The sequence below is a fragment of the Triturus cristatus genome, chromosome 3_1 (genome assembly GCF_964204655.1).
Source record: "Triturus cristatus chromosome 3_1, aTriCri1.1, whole genome shotgun sequence".
In the NCBI taxonomy this organism is placed as follows: domain Eukaryota; kingdom Metazoa; phylum Chordata; class Amphibia; order Caudata; family Salamandridae; genus Triturus; species Triturus cristatus.
This window is the reverse complement of record NC_140583.1, coordinates 891,682,666-891,696,590: the sequence shown is the minus strand read 5'-3', so window position 1 is coordinate 891,696,590 and position 13,925 is coordinate 891,682,666. Positions and strand designations below refer to the sequence as shown.

General features: G+C 42.6%; 1 protein-coding gene across 1 annotated transcript in view; it reads left to right on the top strand.

Moving 5' to 3' along the window:
• LOC146861242 (sodium channel protein type 2 subunit alpha-like) overlaps window positions 1-13,925 on the top strand; it is a 784,117-nt gene that overhangs the window by 358,451 nt on the left and 411,741 nt on the right. The gene's annotated exons all lie outside the window — the stretch shown is intronic.

Sequence of the window (13,925 nt, the reverse complement as noted above, 5' to 3'; positions counted from 1 at the left end):
AAAAAAAATGTGACTGGTTGCTCTGTGTTCTTTGTAATATTTGTAAACTTGCAGCTTCTATGCTGCATGGCTAACCACTTATACGGTCCCAAAGGCGAGACCTATTGGCTATGCCAATGCTTGTTTTACTATATGACTGCGTCATCTATTGAACAAGTACCCTTTGCCCTCAACACCTTCCTACAAGGCACTTTGAGGCATTACTAAATCCAGTATCACCAGAAATTGATTTACTCTGCTTTCGACTCTGTGGCAGACTTTGTGAACTCTTGAAGTCTGTGTCACAAGGACAAGCGAGTTCTAAGCTATGTTATCTTTGGACCAGACAAGTGTGAATGAAATATCTGTTAGAAAAATATATTTCAATGTATTCTTGCAACCTAGAACTAGCGTTTGAACTAAAAAATCTAGTTAGGAGGAATTCTTGAACATCATTATACAATAGTTTGTCACTAATAAGGGGTTCTATGGCTGAAACACTTCAGGTGTTGGAGAGGAGATGAACATGCTGGCTCACACAAGCAGGAGGGGATTAAAAGTCCTTGTTAAATAAAAGTAAAATAGAACACAAATCACAGACATCCACAGGCATATGACTTTTGATTCCATATTGAACATTAGGCTTCATCCCCAAATTTTGCAGCTGAGTTTTGGAGTCTTATTTTACTTCCATTTAACTAATTAAATTAAGTATTTTTAGATAAAAAGTGCAAGACTGGAGACTGTCCTTAACACCCTGGAGTGATGTGGTCACACTCCTTTGGATTGCTGTGGATGAGCAGTCAAGGAGTAGCTCAAAGGAGGTGGGATGAAATTTGAGTCAAGATTCAATAAACTATAGGGATCCCAGTTGCAATAAAATATGTGACTGCCCAGCCATAGTCAGGAGGTTTCTATAAGGTTGTAACCCTTTATTTACATCTCACAATGTCACTAGATAGTTAACAGGGAGGCCGAGCAGTCAAACATATAACACACCAAAGGCACAATAAAAAGGTGAGGGAGTAGAAATTCAGTGATAAACTAGGATTCCTGGATGTAGAAGTTATTAACGTTCTCAAAACACCACAGCCCTCTTGAATGAAGGAGTCTATAGATTTAGTGTTCAAATGAGACTTACCCTCTCATAAAATGTATTATTATTTTTTTGTCATGTTTAGAACAAACCACCTGTGTTTTGCTGTAGAGTGAATAATAGTTGGGCACAGGTCCTGAAGAAGGCGGTCTATACAAATGTAATTCCTGAAACATACGTTGACCGTTACCTGAGATCCCCGGCTGGGACACAACAAAAGAAGACTGTAAAAATTGCAATCTCTTTTTTTTTTTTTTTTTTAATTTTTATTGAGATCAGGACAGGAGAACGGGACAGCATATAATAATTAGAGTTACAGGCAATTAAACAAATTGATCAAATCAAACAGGCAATTCAAAGAAGAGCATGTACATACAGATCAGCAATCGTATCAACTTTATCCAAATCAACTCAGTGACAGAACACAAAGAAAGAGAGAGAAAGAAAAAAAAAAAAAAAGAAGGGTTTTTATATGTACATCAATCTTTACTTAGAGTTGAGGCGCCCCAGATTCTATTCGTTTTTTGAAAAAATTTGTGACCTCTGATCTTAGCTAGAGAAGTTTCCATGGTGTGGATTTCTTTGCCAAGAAGCCACCACTCCATCACGTGTGGAGGGTTGCAAGAAATCCAAGTCCTAGCGATAGTAAGTCTGGCACAACCAATCAAAATATTAATAAGATCAGTTTGTGAGGCTAGAGATGGATGATTCAGCAGGGGGATGCCAAGCAAAACATTAGCCAAACTTATTATAATTGGTTGTGTCAAAATCTGCGTGATACCCTGGCTAACTTTAGACCAAAATTCAGTGAGTCGGGGACACGTGAACATCATGTGTTCGAGATTAGCAGCTAACAGGTCGCATTTGGGGCACCTTGTCCGTTCGCTACTGGAACTATTACTAGACCATTTTGAGATTTTTTCCGGAGTGTAATATAACTGAAATATCGTTTTATACTGTTGTAAACGTAAGCTGGAAGACTGGACCGAGCGATTAAAACTAATTAGTGAAGATGATATCTGGTTAGCTGAGATATTCAAACCCAGACGGGAGCTCCATTTGTCCGCAATATTCCCGCAGTCGTCCGATTTGAACGAAGTAAATACTTTATAGCCTAAACTAATGAGTGATCTAACCTTAGCAGTATAGAAGCAATTCCATATATCTGAATCTTCGATTTTAAGTAGCTTTATTTTGCGTATTAAGTAATCATGTATCTGAATATATTTAAACTGTGCAGCTGAAGGTAATTTGAAGATTACTCTTAGTGTCTCAAAGGCCAATAGTCCATCATTACCATAGAGATCTCCGAGTGTTTCTATTCCGGCAACTTTCCACTTGTGAAATATACCATCATGAAATATGTCCGGAAGACCGGGGTTAGCCCATAGAGGCAATTGAGGATGGAACAAAGACGTATTGCATTTGGCTAAAATAAGTTGCCAAATTTTAACAGTGTCTCTAATCGTCTTAAATTTTACCCATTTAAAATAGTTTGGGTCAGTAGTTTTGGCTAGAAACATATTGGAGTCCTCGCCGAGGGCGAATTGATAACAATATAGCGTTTGTATGTTGCGAATAAACAGGCCACGGAGACGGCTCAAGAAAGCAGAGAAATAATATACTCTAAAGTCGGGGAAGGTCAAGCCACCTTGATTAAGAGGTAGTTTAAGAAGATTAATTGACCTGCGAGCCTTCTTGTATCCCCAGATGTAACTGCTAAAGATCCCATCGAGCCGTTTAAAGTATGCGTTACTGACAAGAAGAGGTATGGACCTGAATAAATATAAAAATTTAGGTAGTATGTTCATTTTGATTAAGTTGATCCTACCAACCATGCTTAAGGGGACCTTGTGCCAGATTGAGATAGCAGCCGCTGGGGGGAGGAGTCAAGATGGAGGGCTGACTCGCCACGGAGCTGCAGCAGTTGAGGTCTCTGTTACTACATCAGTGGAAGATGGGGATCTTAAGCTTATGAAAAAAAAAAACCTGACGTTTTTGAATACAGTTTTGATGGGAGTGCTCCCCGCACCGTGCTAACTGCAGCGTTTACAAGCAACGAGATTTGGGGCTAAGAACATAACGAGCACCGCGAATACAGCAACGCAACGAGTAACGAGTAACGAGCAACAACAGCGAGCTCGTTAATGGTTCCGGCTTCGTTTTGCAACAGCTGCGGTCTAATGGCTCTAAGGGCTCTCTCCAGGTAAAGTCCCTGGACTCCGTGGCAGCGGGCTTTACGAGTAAACCTCGGAGCTTGACCCGAGCCTGGCTATTACTTCTGCGGGCTCTCAGGGGGGAGCCGAACAGCGCCAGAGGAGCAGCCAGAAGACCAAGACTCAGACGGGAGCCCTAATCAGGGGCTTCTTTCTTCAATTGATATAGCGTTTTATATACGGAGGAGAGAGTTCCCACCGACTACGGCTTATACAGAGAGAGCTTCCAGAGACATGAGAGGTGAGGCGCTTGTCGCTACAGGGTTTTTTTTTTCACTATAACAGCCCTGCACCTTGGCTATAATCGGATTGGGCAGGCTCACGCTGAGCTTCGAACCACTGATCTCTGAATTGATGCTCCTCATTTATAAGGCATTCCAGCGTCTGTTGGGGTCAGCCCGTCTCGCTCTCCCCACGGCGCTCAGGCTTACGGACACTCGCCTTCCTCATAGCTCTAGACTTTTGTTGCCTAACTTTTCGGCGCTTTTTTCTCATTATTTGGGGGGGGGAGCACGCGGATAAGCATACTTACTGCTCCTTCATGGCCCCTAAGCTGATAGCGCGAGGCACCCGCACTGGGCGAAATATATCCCACCAGGCTGGTCGAGCTTCGGTCCCTGCTCTACGAGCGAGTCATAACTCCTCTGCAGATGGGCTAGGGGGTGGAACTGACACGGGCAGCGGCTCTGATCGACCCCTAACGGATGCATTTAAAACATCTAAAATATCTAATTCATCTAATATGATTAAGCCCGTGATCCGCCCTCCCCTTTTGGCCGCTCCCACTATCTCTCCTAGTGGTGAAGGGGGACTAGGGGGACCAGGACTACCTCTTCTCTGTAACAACGGCTCTCTGGGGGAAAACATGGATTTAGGGCATTTCTCTGCTTCCGGGGGTACACCTTCTCCCGGCCCGTCGCCTGCCTCACCAGCGTGCCTGACTGGTGCGTCGCCAGATGTTGAGCCTTCTTCTATCCAAGCTAAGATCATTAGTGAGGCTATGATTTCTGGAAATGCCGAAGAGGATGTAAATACAGCTCTCCACTCTCCAACTACCCTCGTAGTGCTACCTTCGATTCACGAACTTCCGGAGCTACCCCTGCTCATTCCAGCTGTCCTGGGTGAAGGGCTGGGCGGACAAGGAGAGACTTCCCATGATACGGGAAATTCAGACTTCAGTCACGATAATGATGCAGAGTCCGATGAAGAATCCGAATTGTCTCTCATTTCTCCGGCCAATGCTATAAGAAAATCCTCACGGAAAAAGGGGAGGTTCAAGGTCAAAAACAAGCTAAAAGCAGGCAAGCCCTCAGCTACTCAGAAAGCTGCCACTACTTCTTTACCCTTACAAGTCAAGCCCATAGCTGAAAATAGTCCTCTTCGTAAATGGATACAAGCCAATGGAAATGTAAGGAAGATGGCTCTACGCTTGTCCGGTGCTAACTCCTTGCTGGGAGACCAAACAAAGGAAACGCCTCTGGCTCAATCTCTAGTGCCAACGGACATATCAGCACTCTCCTCTCCTACTCCTGCTCCTGTTCCTGCCCCTGCACTCATCAATCCCTGTATACCTGTCTCTAGTTCTCTAAACGACTCAAGTAGCCTGACTACTATAGATACTCAGGAGAAAAGCTTAATATCTAATACTACAACTCCCAAGCAAACTATTTTGCCTCTTACTGTTCCAGAGCTTCCTCCTTCCGATCATATAAACCTCTCGCTCTCTTCTGATCTTGACTCTGATAGATCAGGAAAACATAGCTCTTCCCTCAATATCATTTTGCAGACTCTCTCTGATCAACATAAGGAAACACAATTACAGTTTCTCCAACTCAGAGAGGATAATGTTAAGATACAGCATTCCATTCAGGACTTAAATAAAAAGGTGGGAGGGGTTGTTCAGGACATTGAATCTCTACAGCAAAGGGTCTCAAATGTGGAGGAGACAACTGCCTGTAATCAGAGTGTGGTTAATCAATATCAGGAACAGCTTGGCAAGCTACAAGACAAAGTTGAAGATATGGAAAACAGACAAAGACGCCTCAACCTAAGACTTTTTGGTATACCCGAAGGATCGGAAGGGGCTGACCCTAGGGCATATATGGTATCACTCTTTCAGAAAGCTTTCCCGGACCTCTCAGATTGGGATTGGGACTCTCAGCTTCAGAGAGTTCATAGACTCCCCTCTTTCACAGTTAATAAGGCGAATAGATTTCCTCGTCCCTTTCTGATATATTTTGGGAATTTCCTCCTCAGGCAGGCTGTTTCACTCAAAGCTAGGCCCAACTCGCCTGTCACGATTGATTCTATTACCTTCTTCGTAAGATCAGATCTTAGCAAAACAACCATGGATAGACGCTGGAGGCTACGCCAGCTCATTGATCCATTTAAGGCTCTGGGTGGCCAGGCCTTCTTGCAGGAGCCTGCTCGCCTAAAAGTCATCCACGGTGGGCGGACATATGCATTTACAGACGAAAAAGAGGCAGAACAGGTTCTAACGAAACTAACACCTTAACACCTAAGAGCTGAGAATTATACTACAATCTTTCAATATATAATCAGGGGGTAAATTTAAAATAAAAAAAAAAAAGGGGGGATAGGAGCACGTGCACATTTATACACTCACACAACTATAGTATACTAATTGTAATTAAACTGTTTCAAAAGTAAGATCCAATTTTTGTTTAGTAGGTTGACTTCCTCTGCTGCTTCTCTCTTGCGCTGCCCAGCCACCGGCAGCTGGGTATAAGAGGTTTTCCTCCTCTTTGGGATAGGGGTTCTCACTTGAACCTCCGAGGGTGGTTCTTTTGGGGTGGGTTTGGGGGGGATAAAAATGTTAAAATGATCAGGCTGGAGGGGAAGGTCATTTGTTATTACAATTTGTTTTTGTTGTTGCAATGCAGTATGAAAAATCATAATCAAAAACAGGCAAAGCGTTTTAACAGATTGAAATGACACACAGAATCAGATGTCTGGTTTGGAATGTATCGGGACTCAATGGCAGGAATAAGAGACGGCTTGTCTCCGAGGAGCTTAATCTGTATAAACCACAGATCGCCTTGCTCACTGAAACACATATCATCTATTCTGACCGCAAGCTTTTGGGGCAGTTAGGATACGACGTGCTTGTATGTTCAGAATGCAGTATACCAACTAGAGGTGTCGCTATTTTGGCACAGAAAAGATTAAATATAGAATTGACTAAAACAAAGGTTGATAAAGCTGGCCGTTGGGCTACGGCTCAAGTGCTCTGGGATGACAATATTTTTACTTTTTGTGTATTTTATGGGCCGAATATTGATGATCCGTCTATTATAGACAGGTTAAATATTGAACTATTGGACAGCAGTGGGGAACTTATTATAATGGGGGACTTCAACCTTATTATGGATTATAATATTGATACTACTCGACAACGAGCATTTCAGAGGATGCGTCGCTCACGAGCTGCACTTATCGAACTTGGACGTATCCATAACTTAAAAGATGTCTGGCGAACAATATATCCCTCTACTGCCGGCTTTACATACTACTCTGCCCCCCACCAACTTTGCTCAAGAATCGACATGGTTTGGGCATCAGATAATATTATAAAGAATAGCCTTATCGAGCTGTGCCCAAGAGTCGCCTCGGATCACAATCCAATAGTGATATCATTTAGCCTGCCACGGACCAACCGGAAACTTAGGGCATTTACATTTCCCAGACATCTACTATCTAATACTGATTATATAACCCAACTCAAAGCACACTTACGTGAATTTATTGCTATAAATATTAATTCTGCTTCTCTAAGTATAGTTTGGGATACGGTCAAAGCCAGTATCCGTGGGTTCACACAACAGTTTGTTTTCAATCAAAACTCCTTATATAGACGTGGCTGGGCGGTTTTGAGTAACACCATAACTATGCTTGAAAAACAGTTGTCACAGGCTCTGATACAGGATGTGCCAAACTTATCTGACATATGTCAAAAGCTAGCTTCATCTAAGCTCAATATTAAAACTAGACTTATTCCATATATCTCAATATGAGAATGGGGATAAGGTTGGCAAAATTTTAGCATACAAAATTGCCGATGATAAATCTAAAACCTTTATAAAAGAAATTAAGGGCCCAAACAATTTGGTCTACACTCAACCTGAACAGATTCTCCAGCAATTCGTTGCATTTTATAGTACATTATATACTCCAGAGGAGCAACCTGAGCTGAATAACATGCAAGAATACTTAGACACTTACATAACTAAAGGTAAACAGATTGAAAACAGGGATTTGCTCTCTGAAAATATTACTGAGCAAGAGATCAGAAAAGCAATTGCTTCACTACCCTTAGGAAAAGCTGCTGGAGAGGATACAATCCCATTAGATATCTACCAAAAATGCTCGGAGGAAATTCTGCCATTACTTACTGACGTGATTAGTAATGTTGGGATAAATGGGGAGGCTCCTAAATCCTGGAATACAACCAGGATGGTCTTTTTTCTAAAAAAGGGTAAACCAGCGGATCAATGTGGGTCCTACCGACCCATCTCACTCATCAATACAGATGCTAAAATTTTTGCCAAGGTACTTGCTTCCCGACTAGCTCCACTTATTCCTCATCTGGTGTCCCCTCACCAACATGGTTTTGTTATGGGAAGAGATACTACTGCCCATATTAATATGGCCATTACCGCATTCGATGTTGCCAGGTTTGGACCCACCCCACTCGGTATGATTCTCTTGGATGCTGAAAAAGCCTTCGACCGAGTGGGGTGGGAATTTCTCTGGTCAACAATGATCACTATGGGATTCCATGGTCGATTTCTTAAATGGCTTCAGGCTTTACATGACCGTCCTTCAGCTACGCTCTGCTATGATGGGCTAACCTCGTCCAGCTTCTTAATCTCTCGCGGTACTCGGCAAGGGTGTCCATTATCACCCTTGCTCTTTGCGCTATCGCTCGAACCTTTTCTCGTGGCACTACAAGCAAATCCTAATATTACTCCTTTCATACACGGTCAGAAACAACTAAAAATAACGGCGTATGCCGATGATATTGCGGTCTATTCAACCAATATACCGTCAGCTATACTGGGAATTACCGAGGAGGCTAACAAATTCGGGTTAGTCTCCGGCTATAAACTCAACTCACATAAAACACAAGTTATTCTAAACTGTAAACCATCGACTCAAATAGTAGGGACTTGCAAAACAGCCACTTACCTTGGTATTAAAATCTCTTCAGATACTAATGAGATAATCAAACTTAATTATGAGACTCTTCTTAAAGAAACCGCTACAACTCTAAAAAAATGGCAAAAATTGCAATCTCATTGCTGTGTTGACAAGAAAATAACTGTGGGAAGATAAATGTGCCTCTCTTTCTTTGTATGTGATTCGGGGTGTATTGTGTGAATCTGAGAAAGAAGTGGTGTTTGTGATGTTGAAGAGCTATGTTTTTTGTAAATTGATGAAATCATGAGATGTACTGTGAAGTTTGCTTTAAATTTTTATTCCAAAACGTGAAGGACGTATAAAGGTAGTAAAGATTATATTTGTTAGGAAATAAAAAATAATTTTGTAAATATGTCTAGGTCAGTGTCTATTTAGGATTAATTCCAATGAAGACTTATACAGGCGGATCGGGAATTCCCATTGGAACTTGGCATAAAGACACTTGAGGCATACATTGTTTCCAATCAAAAGCTATTCATGATCAATCAATCAATCAGGGTTTTGAAAAGTGCAGCTAATCATACGATAGAGTATTCAGGCTCTTTCAGGCCCGAAGGCTTATTCAAACAGCCAGGTCTTCAGGCCATTCGGAATTCCGGAAGTGAGGTGATGGTCCGAAGGTGTGTGGGGAGGCTGTTCTCTGTCTTTGCTGCAATGTGGGAGAAGGAACGTCCTCCACTTCTTTTTTGGTAGATGCGGGGAGTATGGACATATGAAAGGCAGGCAGACCATAGTCTTCTCAATGGCTGGTGGAACCTCAGGCGATGGTTAATGTAGGCCGGTGCTTGGTTGTGTAGAGCCATGTGTGCGTGGATCAGTAGCTTGAATTGGCATCACTTCTATACTGGTAGTCAGTAGAGTTTACTGGGGTGGGGTGTAATTTGGTTTTGGGAAGGATGAGGATGAGTCTAGTTGCAGCGTTCTGTATGGTCTAAAGTCTCTGTAGAAGGTGTGTGGCGATTCCTACGTAAAGGGCATTACTGTAGTACAGTCGGCTGGAGAGGAGAGCTTGTGTCACTGTGTGTCTTGTGTGTAGGGAGAGCCACTTGAAGATCTCACATAGCATGCGCAGAGTGAAGAAGCAGGCAGAGGAGATGACTTTGATATGTGATTTCATGGTGAGGTTATTGTCAATAATGATTCTGAGATTTCTGTTGTGGTTGGAGGGAGTGGGTGCAGGTCATAGATCTGATGGCCACCAGGAGTCGTTCCATGTGTTGCTGCTGTTGCTAAAGATCAGTGCGTCCTTCTTAACTGTGTTCAGCTGTAGGCAGTTGTTCTTCATCCAGTCTGTGATGTTTTTCATGCATCTGTGGAAGTTGGTTCTGGTGGTGTTGGGGCCGTCGGTAAGTGAGAGGATGAGTTGGGTGTCGTCTGTGTATGAAATGATGTTAAGACCGTGGGATCTGATGATGTTAGCCAGCGGGGTCATATATGCGTTGAAGAGCGTGGGGCTGAGGGATGAGCCCTTGGGGACACCGCAGGTGACCTCCTTGGGTTTAGTGGTGAAAGTGAGGAAGGAGGTGATCCATCTGAGCAAGTTCCCTTGGATGCCGATGTGGTGTTGAAGGTTGCAGAAGGGGTGAGGAGGGTCAAAGCTGCTGTTTCTCCTCAGACGAGGAGGATTTGGATGTCGTCGGTGGCTGCAATCAGGGCAGTTTCAGTGCTGTGATTGCTGCTGAAGCCAGATTGGGAGGCTCAAGTAGCTGGTTCTGCTCCAGGTGTGTCATGAGTTGATGTTGATGATCTTTTCCAATACCATCGCAGGGAATGGGAGGAGGGGATTTGTCAGTAGTTTTTTAGTTTGCTGGGGTCGGCGGAGGGTTTTTTGAGTTGTGGTATGACTTCAGTGTGTTTCCAGCTGTCAGGAAATGTTGCAGTGGTGATGGGGGTGTTGAGTAGGGTGGTAAGTTCCTGAACGATCCTTTGGTTTCCGAGTTTGAAGATGTGGTGTGGGCATGGGTCTGTGGGAGCTCCAGAGTGGATGGATATCATGGTGGAGGTGGTGTCCTGGGTGGAGAGGATGTTCCAGGTGGTCAGTGTGTGGTTCTTGTCGGTTATGGTGGTGGCATATCTGTCGAGGAAGTCCGTAGGTGCGGGTTGAGGTTTGAAGTTTCTGTATATGGTTGCCATTTTGTCATGGAAGAAGTGAGTCGAGGTTGTCGCACAGCTCCTGTTTAGGTGTGATGTTGTTTTCACTGGCAGCCGGGTTGGAAAATTCCTTAGCGATGTTGAAAAGTTCCTTGGTGTTGTTGGCACTTGTTTCGATACTTACGGCAATGGCTGTACTCTTTGTTGTCCTCTTTGTTGTACTCAGCAGGTGGTGGTAGAGGTTGAGGGAGGTCTCGAAGGCTGCCTTATCCTTGCTGGTGTGCCATCTCCTCTCCAACTGTTTGCTGTCTTGTTTCACTGTTCTGAGGTCTTGGGGTACCAGCTGGGCTTTTTAGAGGATTTTCTCTTGATGTTGCTCTTGATGGGGACGAAGCTGTCTGCACATTTGGTGTTCCAGGCATTGAAGTTTTTCACTTCCTGTTAGAGGTTGGTGGGAGTAGGAGGGTTGGAGGTGTTGAGGGTGTTCGGCCAGCTGGTCTCTGAGATTTTATTCCACCTCTGGTGGGGGGCTTTGGGCATCTTGGTTTGGCGGTGATGATTACTTCTCAATCATGAGTGTGCTTCTATAAAATGGAGGACTGCAATATTTCCGCCGAAAATCTGGTACCTTCTACCAAGTTTGCAAACATTTAGCCTTCGTGAACACTGAAAACAGGCTGAATAAAGAAACACAGTGGCAGTCTATAAAATAGTGCTAACATTTCACAGTGAGTGAAAAATCCAACTCACCACATAGATTGTCGAGGTGCTACTTTGCCAGGAAAACTTGTGTATTACCCTCCAATATGTCCTGAAGGCTGTCCTGTTCTCTATATGCAGCAGCCATTCCCCATCTTGTGCAGATAATGCTGGCAAAATATCCTCCATGCGCACATGATGTTCTTGATCATTATTGCAATACATAAGCATGTGTGTCTAAAGTCTATCAGAATTTGTGTAGCAATGGAGACAAGTCGTGCCACTGCATGAAGGGTGGCCTTAAATGGTTTTTGGAGACCAGCCAGGATCACATTTCCTCCATCGAGGTGTAAGAGAATGGGTGAATATACTTCTGTTCTGAAATCTGGTGTAACTGATAGAAAGCGGTTTTTCAAGCTATTGGGAAGTTAGGTATTGGTATCAATTGTAAATTGGCTCTTCTATGGGGGTAATGCCAAGCGGAAGAAGGTTGTTGAGTAATTTTGGAACTGGTGGGGTCAGAGGAGCATAAGAGCATAGCAGTTTTTGAGAGAAGGCAGACTTCCAATGTTCAAATGTCTCTTTATGGATGTAATGTTCAGAGAGTTCAAAGTCTATGAGATCCAGGCCATTAGTGTATGAAGATGTTCCTGTCTTGATCCATTGTACTCAGGGGTTCCATATAGAGGTAAGAAAGTTGAGTTGAGAGGACTGAACTTTTAGGAATGCAACATTTTACTGGGTATGTTTAAAAGTTTGGTCGTTATCCAATTTGCTGATAAGAGGACATTTAGAAAAGAGTTGTAGCTGATAGTGTTGAAGGCGGCCAACGAAAACAATGGGACCACTAAACACTTGTTTCCATCATCCAAGACTCTCAGTATGAATTCAAGGATTTGAAGGGTTGCTGTATTTTCACTGCATTTATGTCTGAAACTAGAGAGACGTTGTTCGAGTTTGGCGTAGCAGTAGCAAATGTTTGACACTAGTTGATTGGTGACAGTTTTTCTATTAATTTTTTCCTGGAATGGAAATATGGTGCTTGGTCTGAGGTTTTGAAGATTATTTGAGTCAAGATTTGATTTTTTGAGTTAGGGCGATGCTTGACTGGATTGGAGTGCTGTTGAAAAATGCCTTCATCTAGTGAGGTGAATACTATTTTGAGAATTAGAGGTGCACTGTCCTCAGAGCAGGGTCCTCTAAATAAGTGGTTTGGGTCATCTAAAGGAGAGAGTGAATGAGAGAGATCATTGAGCTTCTTTTCTATTTCTCTGTAAATAATTTAGCAAAAATAAGAATTTTAGGTCTGCTGATGGGGCTTGTGTTTTTTATGATTTTGATGAGGGCTCTTGTATGATTAATTTGTTGATCCAGTTCTTAACACTTTTGGCTTTAGTTAGGAGGATAAAATATTTGTGGATATTTTTTTTACTTCCTTAAATTTAGGAGAGTTTCAACAGTAATTTATTGTTTCCATGACTTCTCCAGTTACGGTGTTGATCTTTTACTGGCATCCTTTTTGGAAATTGAGGATGGAGATGAGGAAGAGAAGAGTGTGAGTGTTGAGGGTTAATCTTATCTTGTAGATAAATTAGGTTCAGTTTGATGGTAATGAGATCAAGAGACTTGCCTTTTGTATAGGCTGATGAAGTAAGGGTGGGCGAGTATTTGCATGCAACTAACTAACAATTTCAACTTTGGGACTCCTATTGAACGGCATGAAAAAGGATGTAGAAAAGGAATAGTCCACTTTCCTCCCTAAGTACAAGGAAATGTATCAATAGTTTGCAATTTGTTCTCATGTCACAAACCATTGAAATATTAGAAAAGGCAGAGAGCAGTTAGTATATATTAACAAGTGGAATATTTGCATGAGGCAGCCATTCACTTTAAAACTAGCAGCTGGTCCAGTGACCTCATCAACTGCTGCATGTTGCCTCAATGTAATTTTACTTTGCACCACATATTTTTGTAATTGTTGCCCCTGTCCTTACAGTGGACAGCATTTGCAATGACAGCACTTTGCAAATGCAAATTAAGGCTAGAGATTTACAATCTGTTTTAAAGCTGCATCTCAGATATTAGCACGTGAATTTCTTCCTCATGAATAGTAATGAGGCAGTCTTTCTGTAAGTATTTGTGACTGGTCTTTTGTGATGCATTGGATTTATAATGCAAAAATTGTCAGGTCAGGTTGGAAACAATAAAAAGTATACCTCACTCTTACAGTCGTGCTGTCTGTCATAGCTTCAGGCCTACTACTGCACTAGGTGCCACAAAAGACACACAGAGAAAGCGGACAGCTCCAAGTCAGGTCCCCAAAACTCTAGAGCCGTAACACGACAAAACAATAGCAAGGGGTAGGATTGACTTGAGAGAACACAACTTTAACATGGAAAATGGAAGCAAACGAGTAATTGAGATAAATGTTTGCACCCTAGATTTCTGCATGCATCTCACACATCTAGCAACTCCCACCATTATATGTGAAAAGGCTACATGTGACTCTGCAAGTCCCACAGTAAGTTAGTTCACTGAAAGGTTTCATAGCATGGATATTTTCTTTATTCCTATTTATGCATTAATTCGACTAAGGTCAACCTTAATAGACAGGTTCCAAAAAT